The sequence below is a fragment of the Colius striatus genome, chromosome Z (genome assembly GCF_028858725.1).
Source record: "Colius striatus isolate bColStr4 chromosome Z, bColStr4.1.hap1, whole genome shotgun sequence".
NCBI classification, from domain to species: domain Eukaryota; kingdom Metazoa; phylum Chordata; class Aves; order Coliiformes; family Coliidae; genus Colius; species Colius striatus.
The window spans coordinates 25,707,357-25,720,821 of NC_084790.1; the positions used below are offsets into that span (position 1 = coordinate 25,707,357).

The following is a 13,465-nucleotide window of genomic DNA, read 5'->3' on the forward strand; positions in this document are numbered from 1 at the left end:
AATGTTTTCAAAATAACTATAAAATATGAAATTTATGTTATCCACAATATGTTAGAGGTCAGTTCGCCCTCAAAACATAATGTCTGACAATTGTGCTTTCTTAGTGTGGGTTAGAAAAAGAATATAGCAGACTTAGGAAAACATCATAATTTAAGAAGTGACACATTTCAACAAAGACATAAAACTGTAGGCAGCACAGAAAAGAAGCAAAACCTTAGGAAACCATTACTTCATTAGGACAAATATTTTATGTCTTTTAAAAGACTCCTTATTAAAAAGGGTGAGCTCTAGGACATTCATGTTTGTATGAAATCGTAAATCTGCCATTTGAGAACAAGAAGTGATTCTTTCTATGGATAAATTGATCTTTATTACAGCTTCATCAAATTCTTTGAAAATAGTTAATCTGAGTTTAGGGCTAAGAATCAGCACGTGGTTATTTTTAATACTATTTCCTCTTACATGTGGAGTAGTTAAGCCAACTAGGAAAGTCAAGACCATACAGTATGCAGTCCGTGATGCATTAAAAAGAAGCTGAAGGGCTTATTTGCTTGCCATTAGTAGGAATGTATTGCTCTTGAGGAACCACTTACATAAAATACACAAATACACTCTTTTATTTCCCATATTGCTTAGCTTCTCTTGCCCTTTCTTCAGTGTGCCTTCCCGTTCCCTCAAATGTATCGGCTAATATACATGAACACTACTTACCTTCTGAACAGATTGGCAGCCAGGGTATATTAGCAGACCAAGAAAAGGCTTAGATTTTAATTCGTCTGTGTGTAGATTCAGGGTTTATTTTCTCCATGAATGAGGAGATGACAGAGCTCTGTACTGCTCTGGGAAACACAAGGCTTTTCTCTTCTGGTAGAGGGAAAGTGCAGCAATTCCTGCTTAGCTCAGGAAAACTATGAAGCCTCCCTCTCTATTAATCTCTTAGTATTTAAGCAGAGAATTTTTGTGATTATGCGTGAGGGAATAAGACACAGGAAAGGAGTGGGGAAAGGTTGTGCTTTCATCACATTTTCTGGGTCTCCCAATTCATTTAGCCTTATCTGTGTCTTTTAGATTGCAAGCTCTTAGGTGCCATGACTGTTTTTGTGTATGCCTTTAATAGCCTATCACTGATGTACAACAGATAACTAGTTACAAATTGTTGGGGTTTTACAAGGAAACAATTTTTCTTGGTTTTTTTTTCCCAGAGAATGCTGAGAAACTAAAACTGTTTGCATAAAAATGTCAGTTTCAGGAAAACTTCTGATGAATACAACTTTTGTGGAAAATGCTTCAGAGTCATCTAAACATGTTGTTTTTAAATTTTCTAAACAGAAAGTTCATTTCTCAGTTCAAAACTCCTTTCAGATTTAAAGCTCAAGAAGCATATGATTAAATATTCTATTATGGTTTATAGAATCTTGAAATAATCCAAAAGACTTGAAGAAAAAACAACAAAAAAACATTATCCAAAACATTTTGTTATTGTTATGTCTTTACAAACATTGTGAGGTTTTGGCTGTATCTATTAAAAATTATTTCGCATGCAGCTCTGCTAAATAGTGACTAATTTCCTTTTTGTGTTAAACTTCGAGGATAGTAGGAAAATAAAATAAAAATGAGTTTATTTTTCTTTGGTTTCAGAATTTAACCTTGGGCAAAAAACAAAATTAGTTTGGACCAATCATTTTAGTGTTAAAATTTTTGACACAAATTATAATCACTGATTCTATTGGATTTTAATTAATTCATTTGCTTAAAGTTCCTTTGTAAAAAACTAGACGTTTAGGAAGGCCAGTACACTAGTTGCTCAAACTACTGTCTAATTATTGAAATACATCCCATACATCACTGTTAACCTACCTAAGCTGTCAAAATATTTTCACTCAGCTGCCCTTTCACCTTAACATTATTTTGATGCACAGAGCAGAGTTGTGGAAGGCTGGAAGGATAAAGGTAAGCTGTAGAGTGTTAAAGATGAAACAGAAAAATGCAGAATGGAATAGAGAAAAAAGCAAACACCAACCTTTGTGGCCAGTGCTTGGTTTTGTCTCTAATGATGTATTCTTCTGTGTTTTTCTGCTGCCTTAATAAAATGAGAAACAGAAAAAGAGACCATGATGAAACAATGGCTGATGGAACAGAGGAGACAATTAAAGAGACTTTGAAATAACACTGGTTAAATATAAAAGAGATATTTGGAATCATTAACAACAAAAATATGTCTTAATCTATTTAGAAATAAAAAAAGAATCATAATAGCATAAATTATAGTCTTGTGACAAAGTACCATACAGTCATGGAACAGCATAACACATAGATCCAAATGTAATAATTTATAGAGCATATATATGTGTTGTAGGTAATGTTAGGAGTGGCAGTGTTTGATTCATTCCAGGAACAAGGAAACATGACTCCTGTTGAATTGCTAACACTGTTACTGTCAGCATCTTTGTGTTGCTTGGACATTTCTAGTCCCAGTTACTGTCTTTGTTAGTTACCAGACAACTTCTGAGAACTGATTGAAGCTCTGCAGAATGTAGCTTAGCTCTGTGATAGCCCCTTGGAGAAAGGCTAATTTATATTTACTTGTTAATCTGTATCATTCTGCACCTTCAAAAACTGAGTGCATGAGTTACATATACTGCAAATAAAGAGCAAGCTATGGCTTTACTGCTTATTTCTAGATCAAACCTTTCTGGCAATATTTTTTCTTGGCATGAGTCTAGAATATGGGTACCTAAAGGGAAAAAGCTTATTTTTTGTTATCGTCCATGCAATTTTCCAAGATAAGTGCTCCCATTCTCATGCATTGAGGCTCTCAGATGGGTTTTAATTTTCACAGTGTGAAGATGTGATGAGTACATGAGCAGTTATTCAGTTTTTGCTGGTCGTAGTCTGAGATTAATTAGAAAACATAGGTTTGCAACAAGAGCTTGCCAAAATCTATCAAATATTGATTCTTTTTCATGTCAGCAAATATGGAAATGAGAAGGATGAAGGAAAGCTTGAGCTGAAGAGCGATTGGAACCTGTTGTGTTTCATCCACCTCAGTAGAAAGGCAAAACATTGTAATGATGAGTCCACCCTTTATTTACAGTATACACATTTCATGACAGTGGTTTTTATGACTCTAAAAATTACACTTAATAAATATGAGAAGGTACAGATTTTCTTGATTACTTAAACCTAAATGTTTATTCAAGCTTTCATGAGAACTTAGTCTTAATTTAAACAGAGCTAGAGCTGCTGAATGGATGCCATTTTTTTCATGTGGACTCAGTGCACATGAAACAAGTTTTAATAACATCCACACTCATTTACCTGGTAAATGCATTCTACAGAGACTTTGCTTCAGCATGGTTTGCCTACTGCAGTCAGAATGAACATGAAGTTGACTTTTCGTAGGTAGATTGTATTTAAGGGTTTTACCCTTCATTTAATGTAATAAAATGATCACTGGCTTTAATAAAAAAAAATCAGAAGAAATGTATATAAATATTGTATCTGTAGTTCAGAGCAATCAGTATTACTTGTACTTTTCCCTTTTGGTGTTGACATGAAGTAGAAGTTAGGGACACTAACACATTGTGGATATTGCTGCTGAGCAGAAGAGAAAAAGATAGGCTTGAAACATAGCTTATGAGATGGCATGAAGCCAAAGCACTGAAAAATGGTAAACGTCACATTTAACAGCTGGACGCAGAAATATTTCTCTTTAATTTGGAAGGAGAAAATTTTTTTCACAGCAGGGCACTCTCAAAGGAGCACAACATCAAAGAGGGTGGGTCTCCCCAGTCAAACATCATCTGGCTCCAGTGATAGAGCAAAATGAATGAACTGTCAGGACTTTTTTCCAGTGTGTGTTTTTGCCAAGTGAAAACTAAAAGGTTCAGTGGCTTGTTCTGATCACAGACCAAATCCTGATAATGGAAAACTGATTCCCTAAAGTCTTCCTCTGATCAGCTGACAGGCAATATCTGAAGAAGATCCCAGATTGATTGATGGTCCACTTTGTATTGATGGCCCTTGCCACCCTTAGAGATAAGTGAGATATGCCAAATGCTTAATAGCTCTGGAGGGCTCCTGTGATTTTGACGCAAACAATGTTCTAATCTAATGTTATAATCCTCACAGAAACAATCTTCCAAAGAAACTTAACATGATACTCACCAATACTAGACCTGCACTCTGGTGAGAAAAAAAAATCATTTCACATTCTCCACCATGGGTCCACTAGCAACACCAACACTACTCCTTAGTGCATGCATTTCATCTGCTTCTTGACTTCAGCCCCAAAGCAAACTAACCACCACCATGCAGTTTTCCAACAATCCTATAATCTAATAAATTTGAAGGAATAGTACAGTGCAGGATTTTTTTTTTCAATACAAAAACATAGCAACACAGTTTATGCAGCCATTACTCGTTTGTTTTATGAGGAATCTCAGGCATAGTTTATCGTATACTTTATTACTTGACCTTTTAATCATCATGTGGGGAACTTAGCATTCCAGACATTCCAAAATATTCCAAACTAAAAATATCAGTGTGTTCATTATTTAACACTCACAAAGGAACTAAGTATGTTTTCTAAAATATGTAATTTTTACTGAAATTCCTCATTTACAGTGAGTCATATTGAGACATTTAAAAAAAGACTGGAAGAATTATCTGTGGAGTCTTTGCTGTGGTAGTAAGTGGGTCCTATGCTGAGACAGATGGTCTACCCATACATTGCAAAGAGTTCCTATTTACTTTCAAACTCAGAGTGAAGATAAACAAGTGGTGTTAAAATAAAGTACCAAAATCCCTATATTCTATATCCATGGAATCAAGACACAGAGTTTAAGTACTTGCTGTAAGTCATGTGCCAAAGATTTTTAGAGCAGGAGCTGAACCCAGGCATTTGTAGAGTAATTCCAATGCCTGAACAGAGGTCCTTAATGCTATGTTAAATCTGGAAAGCATCTAAGACATACAGTCAGGGCTGATAGGTAAGACATAGGGAGATCTGCCTGCCTTCTGGAGCAGGGTACACAGGGCCCTCAGAAGCACTAGTGAAAACCGAAGTTTAGACCCTTGAATATAACCCTTTGCACCCTTGTCTAGTGCCAAGCCCTTATCAACAGGTCATGACCATTACACGAGGCAGCAATGCTTTCCTCACTTTTTTTGATGTTCCTAGACACGTTTGCATTTCAGAGGACATGTAACTCATTTCTGAATTAGGTTTGAGGTTTTGTGGTTTTTTGTTTTTTGTTTGTAGTTCTTTTTTTCTCACAGAATGCCCAGAAACCATGAGTCAGGAATGTGAAAGTGAGTGTTGTGAAGGTTATCACTATCTTGTGAGCTGACAAAATGATTTCCTCGAGAGTCCCTTCAACACCACTGATTCCATGATTCCCTGAAGCACCCCTGACTTAAAATGAAACCATGGCCTCTTACGGCACATGCAAAGGAAATAGAATTCCCTGTCTCAAGGCAAAAAAGTCTTGCTTAGGAAGTTAGAGAAAAATATATCTGCTTTTATCTGCCTAAAAAGCAGATGAGAATGTAGGGTTCCAAAGCATCCAAGTAAGTAGGAACTTGTGTCTCATTGACATCAGGGGCAATTTTGAGTCTAACATGCTGAAGGAATTTTGCCTATTCTACTACAGAATTGAGAGTGTCTCTAGAACCTCTGTGCTTGAAAAGATAAGTACCTTTCTAAACAGGTTCTTAATATGCTTAGTTGGTAATGATATTGGACCTTTAAAAACCCATTAAGGTAAGGAAAATAATGAAAAGCCCCTAGTGCTTCAAAGTGAAAACAAAATCCCTAATCTAACAAGCTGAATGAGAGGTTCAGCATATATTCTATATGCCATACTTTAATATGTCTGTAAGCATTACTAAACATTGAGACTGGAATTTGTAAATCTAAAATCTGTTACCTTCCTGGAAATGCTAATTCACACATAGACATCATTTCATGCACAAAGCTATGAAAATAGAGTTTGGAAGCATTTTTTGAAACTATACTCAAGAAAAGTTACAGGAGTGAGAGACGAAAAACCGTTTCCTTTTGCACCATCAGCTTTCTCTTGGTCAGTAGTCACATTTGAACAACAGATCTTTCTTGGTCTCACTGCAACTTCCTTCCTTCTCACTCTTAGAATCAAAATTGTCCTTAGAATGAGGGCAATTTAGAATTATTTCACTTTCTGAGTGTCTTTTGGTCCTGAGTGAGTGTTAGCTGTTTTGCCCTTTAAATTCTTTATCTACCTGAATGAGTGTATTGACTATATGGAAATAGTCTGAAAGAACATCTCAGCCGAATGACAGAGGTCTCTTCTGGAATATTTGTGAAAGAATGAAAAAATCTGAAATAAACACTTTTTAAATTTCACTTTACAATACCAAAAGGTTTTGAGAAGGTGCAAGAATCTAACCAAAGCTTTGTCATAGTCTTGCAAAGGAACCCAAAGAAGGCCACATTACATCAGTTGATACTGAAAGAGCACCGGTCTTTCACAGTCTTCTTTGAATGTGTGCAACTTTCCAACTTCATGTGTGTTTTTTCTGCTCTATATCTTCCCCTCTTTGCCCTGTTGTTGAGTAACGCTTGTTTGTGTTATGTGTAATTCTTCCCTATTCCAGGACCTCCACGGGCTAGTGTCAAAACAAACCATTGAGCTTGACTTAAAAAAAAAAAAAAAAATGAAGTCCACACAATGAGCAGGGCAGTGCTCTCATGACATTTTCTGGAATAAGGCCCCAGTCCTCCACCCGCCTACACAGATGCTTGATTTCACACACGAGTAGTCCCATTGAGATCAATGGGACTACAACATGTGTGTAAGTGTTTGCTGGACTGGGGTATAAGTGAGACATGAAGCCTTTCACCTAGCACAGACAGTTCAAAAAAATGTTTATAGTTTCATGTGCTGTAATCCTTTGAGAAACATTAAAACCAAATAGCTTTTAATATTAGTTGGCAAGTATTCTCTTTTATAAAATTTGTTAGATGATGCCTGCGAGATTAAAGAGAAGAAACATTAAGCAGATATTACAAGATGTATACTCCATATCAGATATGGCTAACTCTAGAAAATTGCTTTGAATAGTGTAAGCAGTTCAAGACCATTGGCTGTCAGGATATATTTCTCTGCATTTCACAGAGATGTTGCATCCCAAGGAAATCATTGCCAACAAATATTGGGGAGCATTTTAGTCTGATTTTAACCACTGAGACCTAATGTTTCCTCCTTGCTCTCTTATTTGAGATTTATTTTCTGTTAATAGCTTATAGAAGTTCAGAATGCTTCAGTGAATTTAAATGCATTTAGAAATCTCTCTGCTAATACAAAATATACAGAAATTACCATCATTTTACATGTAATAATAAAATTGCAAAAGCAAAAATAATTATTTAAATTAACTATTGAATGAAATATTATACAGTTAATTAAAAAATCAGCAGCACTTTGCAGTAAGTAGTTATTGGCATAGATTTATTTTACACACATGTAAAGACTATAGTGTCTAGCTTTTACTGTTGAGATGATAATAAAAACAAAGCACTCTCATTTCATCATAAACCAACAAGCTTAGATGTTATCTGTAATGTATTTATATTTTCAATTCTGATATCTGTCCATAAAGAATCTTTTATGTTTTAAGTGGCAATACAAACCAGCTATTGTTATCAAGCAACAGTGGAATATGAGAAGCATTTATAAATAATGTCTTTCTGAAATAATGTCCATACAGATGAATAGTGTTTCCACCTACAGTAAAATGTAGTTGCTGACACATGTACTACTATCTTTTCAAATGAGTTTTATATTTGTGTATTTGGGTATTACAGATTCAATAGTATTTATTAGGCTTTAAAGTTAGAGTTATAACGATGTGATTAATAGAGATTTCTTTATACTGGCTAAGAATAAGTCCCTTGTTTACTCTGTAGGTAATCTAAAACACAACATGTACTTTACAAAGTATTTAAATGTTTGAGATGTGGTCTCTGTAGAGGATATGATTAGATAATGTTATTATCTATCAACATCAGTGGTTCTTTTTAGTTAAGCTGTATTTGGAGACTGTATTGCAGTTTACTTCTGGGTTTCCTTGCATTTTGTATTTTCTTTTATATACAGAGGCTAAGATTTTTTAAAAAATGTTTTCTGAATGGCCTGACTTGGTCACCAAGATAGTGAATGATAGTGAAAGATGTGGTGGCTAAATGCAAAATGGTTTCTACACAACTTTCTCATTCAATGTGTAGTAGGGAGAAGATGCATATTCAGAAGGGCTCTCCTTCTTTAAATCAGATGCTCAGGTCCTAGTATTAAAGACATTTAAAGTCTAAAAGCATTAATTCTTTAAACAGTTGTTGTAATCAAACATGAACCCAGCTGTAGTTTGGTTTTCGCCCTAAACTATGCTCCTTAAGTGTATTCTATTAAGAACATTTTGTCGGTTGTCTCTTGTCTGTCAGTTCCTTCAGCATCTTCTTCTGAATGTTTCAGGCTTTCTAGATAATGAAGTCCTTTGGCAGTGTGTTGATTTCAAAAAAATCTAGGCATGGATATACTACACAGATTCCAATCTAAATGAGTTAGTTATCAAGTCATGAATACAATCCAGTTTACTTTCAGTTTAACATGATTAAGAATGCTAGAAAATAAATAATGTATACATGTCATAATAAACACTAGAGCCCATTGACATTTTGCTTAACAATCATTGCCTTAGGCCTATCAGCTCATTGAATTTTACTATGCACTTAGCTCTGTGAGTCTTTGAGCTGTTCAGAAAAGTGACTATTTACTCTCTCTTCTGCTTTACAGAACTAAACTTCCTTGTCTTTTGTTACGACAGCTGTAGGGCTGTGTTCTACTAGTAGTGCCACTGAACACTCTTCCTCAGTCTGTCAAAGCATTTGTGTATTTGACTTTACTTACAGTGATAGTTTATTTCAGGGGATGAGTACAGGGGATGAAGAAATGGCAGTTTCTGTCAAAGGAAATAATCAGATAGTGGAATGAGCCCAAAAGGACCATTGCAGACACACAAAGACTGAACCTTTTTGCCCGTAGCTTACTTCTCGAAGCTTCTAAGGGAACAAATGGAGAAAGGAACATCAGCTGGTTGGCTGAAGAGTTAAGTCCCTAGGGAGGAAACGAGACTCCAAGGTCTGGGATGCATTAGAAAGACTTTGTATTAAACAAGAGGTCTCACTGGTTCTAATAAAGAGCCAGAAGCAGGACTGCTCTCTCTAGTGTCAAGAATAAGGCTTTATAGGTGCAGTCTCAGGCTATAATCTGCCATAACTGCGTACCTTTTACAGATTGTCACCTAGGTTCCTGGGCTTATAGACATTGCTCTTTTTAAGATTATTTTCAACTTCTGTATAGGACACAATGACTCGTAGATGATATAGTGTGATTATGCCAAAAGCAAAGTCTCATTGTAGTGAAATTTGCCTAATGTAGATATTATTCAGTTCTAATGCCCAAGTATTGCTCTGGCTTGAATGTTCATACACTGTTATAGAAAGAATATATCTTGTATCAATGCTGTCTTATCTGACATCAGATAGTTACAGAGTTTTTCTCCACATTTTCAGTAGTTTAGAGAACATCTATGGTTTTTAAATGCACAGTTGATGATTTATGAAATGTATATACTCTTCAAAATATGCCTTGCTATCTTGACTCTTCCCACTGAAGTAAAGAGTAGAACTTCTTGTGGTAGAAAGCTAATGCTGGGTGATTTGAAAATCCTATGACCTTATATGCATGTGATGTCAATGAAAATAGCAGTGAACAGCAAAATGCAAGATTTTCTACTAATGGTAAGAATTAATTATTGCACGATTTGTTTTTTCTTCACATCTCTTTTGATATCTTGAAGTATAAGAAGTGATTCTAATAGCTACTTTTACAACGCAAATGTCCATACAAAGAAAAATTCCACTTTCAGGATCAGTTTTTTCTCCCTTTGACTGCAAGGAAAATGAGAGGTCAGTTAAATAGTATGCTAATATGTTTTTATTTTACTAAATGGTAAAATAAAATGCAGGCAGCATTTCTAAAGATATGATTGTTTAGCAGGCCATGGGAAGAGAACTGAGGAAAGCAGCAAAGAGAGTAGAACTCCAGCAAACTAGCCATTTTTTTTTTCTCTTCCCGTCTGTTCTGTGAAATTGCTTTTAATCACTTTGTAACTTGGCTTTCTCTGCAGTTATGTTGTTCGCTTATACATTTAGGCTCCTTTACTCTAAAATCCTGTGGCATCTATACCACAAACTGAAACAACAGTCTTTAGCATTGGAATTACATTTGCCCTCATCTATTCAAGAGAGCAATACTGTTTATGTCAGTACAGAGGTAATTGAGAGTTCTCAGAAGACTATTTAGAGCTCTGACATGTCTGTTAATACTACTGAAGTCTATGTGGTCCTACCTAGACTTGGTATGTTGCCAGAGTGACAGATGTTCCAGCAACTGCTGTTTATTTTACTTAGTAACGATAATTCTTACATTTTAGAGCATCACTTATATAAGACACTGTGTGCTTTAGAAATGATATTATAGCCATTATGTGTTGCTCTTGTCATTAGCATTATAAATTTCAGTGTCTACAGACTCCAAATAATTATCAATAACCAATCCAACAAGTAGTAAGCCCAGTCCTTTATATTTCATTTGTATGTGCACACCATTGCAAAATGAATCTGATCAGTATCAATACCTGGGCATCCTATGTGCTTATTCCCATGTTTCCCAGTTGGAATGCATGTGGAGGTCACAAGGAATATCAGTCACATCCTATAAGAAATTTCATCACATATCTTGTGCCTTTTCTATTTATGTCTTGATTACTGAGTAAACGGGTATTTCCAAGGAAAGAAATATAAAAAAAATGGAAAACAGAAGACTTGAACTGTGCTGCTTACACTTTAAATTTACTTTCTTGGAAAACTGATCTGTTTCTGTATTCTGAAGTCAAAGAATTATAGAATAATAATATGCTTATACTTCATGTTCTGGCTCCCTTGATATGTAAATTACTAGTAAACTACTTATAAATACTCAAGATCCTATTAAGAAGTTAACCAATTATATGAGAACTGATAAGGAGGCACACAAGGAATGTCAAATCAAGAGATGCATGCAGTCCTCTTTTATCAGACTCCAGTTTCTGTTAGTAGTCTGATGCATTCCTCAAAACTGGAACAGACTGTAAAAAAGAAATCTTACAGCTTTGAAACTTTTAAATCAAAAGCCAAAAACCCCTTAAAGCCCAGCAAAAACAACAGTTAGCAAGTACTTTGGGTCAGAAGAGGGAAAAGATCCAGTGAGCAGTTTAGGTAACACTTCTGAGTGTAATCAAAGTAGAAAAATGAAATAATTAATTTTGTTTCCATCACTTAGATCAATGGCTGTTGTGAGATTGAGAAAAAAAATACATGCATTCTCTATAGTGAGTTGAAGAAATGGTATTTTACTTTGCCAGGAGGCTCTTGGATTGTGTTAAAAGTGTGCTAGCATAGACGTGAGGCCATGAAAGGTTTTCAGTAACATCAGTTTAACATAAGATTCAGCAGTATTTTTTCTAATAGATACTATGAGTGTTTAAGTAGATACGCGTGTGTAACAGCTGCAGGCAAGCATGTATATATATATATATAGTTTGCTGTAATGTCTGGATTCACAACTTGCACTATGAGTTTGCTTTTCCTCTGTCGTGGCAGGTCATGGCCTGCTCCTTCATCATGGTTTCTTCAGACAATTACATAGTTGTTGCCAGAGTCAGGCAATTGTAAAATGAATAAAAACTGGTGCACGATGGTAATATGAATAATAATAAACATATTAGTTATTTTTTTCAGATCTTAACGTATGTTATGCGTTTTGACATATAAATAGGTACAATGCAGTGCTGCTATTTCCATTTTAAGGTTAGTATTTCTGCTTCCTTGTAGCTGGGTTTTTGTTCCTGTGTAAAAAGGGCTAACAATGCAATGAGATGGATTCTGACTTTCTTTGCAATGTCAGTAATATCCTTGTAGGAAAGGAGATTTTAATGTCACTGATGCATCACTACTTGCAGGAATAAAATCTTTGAAAAATCTTTCCTATGCCAGGCCAAGGCTGGAGAAAGCTCTAGTCTTGCATTTTTATGGCAGGTTTTAATTTCTCATGTCAGTTCATGATTGTTCATATACAGAGTTCTGAACAGCCTTCTGTGTGTCCAGATATGGCTGTCAGTACTGATTATGGCAATCTTCTTTTTCTTTCCTGTTTCATATCATCTGGGGATTAGGAAACTATCAGCTTTTTATTTAGAGTAATTGTTTTTGCCTGATGTTAAGCCATATATTGATATGTTAGTAAGCACCATGTAAATGCATAGATAGTTAACAGTTTTTTGAGACTGTTTGCATGGGTATTGCCAAAGTTGTCTCAGCCAAGCACTGCTAATCATTAGTTTTCTATTCCAAGCACTGCTAATCATTAGTTTTCTCTTCCTTTTTGTAGACTGGTTTCTTGTAAAAGGTTTCCATTTCCATCACAGATTTTTGTTGTTTATAATATTTTGCTTATCTATTCAACAGTTACTAACATGTTTACATAAGAATCGGTCCCTGATGACAATCAACAAGCTATCATATATAAAAAATACACAAAATCCCTGGTATTGGAGTATGCGATTGCTTCTGGGGATTCTTCCTGATTTCTGTCTTTATTCCACCACTCAGAGCATGTTGATGTAGTGTCTTGCTTCTTGAACCCAGGAACATCTGGAAAGATGCCACCTGGCCCTTGTCACAGGCACTCTGGAAAAAGATTATAAGGATCTCCGTAGACACTTGATTTCCTTGTCTCATGGTCTAGCAATGGATACATTGCTCCTGATTACTCCCGGTCCCTCTTAGCCAAAAGCGAAAGCAAGGCTGACTCAAGACTATCATGTGGTGGAGTAAAGACCTAAATCCTGATTCCTGTGTTTTTGTGTGCATTGTAGGAAGCACAATATTGAATATAGTCACATAATCTCTGAGATTATTCTCTTGAAATTGAAATAGAAAAGCAAGATGGTTAATTTGCTTACTCTAGAAATATTAAATTCAAAATAATAAATATTCTTCAAGTCACAGAATTATTACTTTCAAGAAGTCATAAATTTAAACATACAATTTCATAACAGCCAACATTTTTGGGTTATTAAAACAGATGGCATCTGTGGAGAGCCAAAAAATCTGGAGAATTGCTTCAGATAAGCACCTAATTTTTCAGATGCTTTTCTGAAGTAATAGCATAACAGGTAAAAATCTCACAAGATGGTGTGCTTTTACTAGGATTACCACTTCCTAGATAATATTTTTAAGCAGTCAGAAGGGCAGGTGTGCATGGAACATGTATCTTTTAACTTTAGAGCCTACATTGCAATTTCATTCTTCAACTTCAGAAGGAGC

At 35.4% G+C, this 13,465-nt stretch overlaps 1 protein-coding gene across 1 annotated transcript in view; it reads left to right on the top strand.

Moving 5' to 3' along the window:
- PRDM6 (PR/SET domain 6) overlaps window positions 1-13,465 on the top strand; it is a 75,298-nt gene that overhangs the window by 34,002 nt on the left and 27,831 nt on the right. The gene's annotated exons all lie outside the window — the stretch shown is intronic.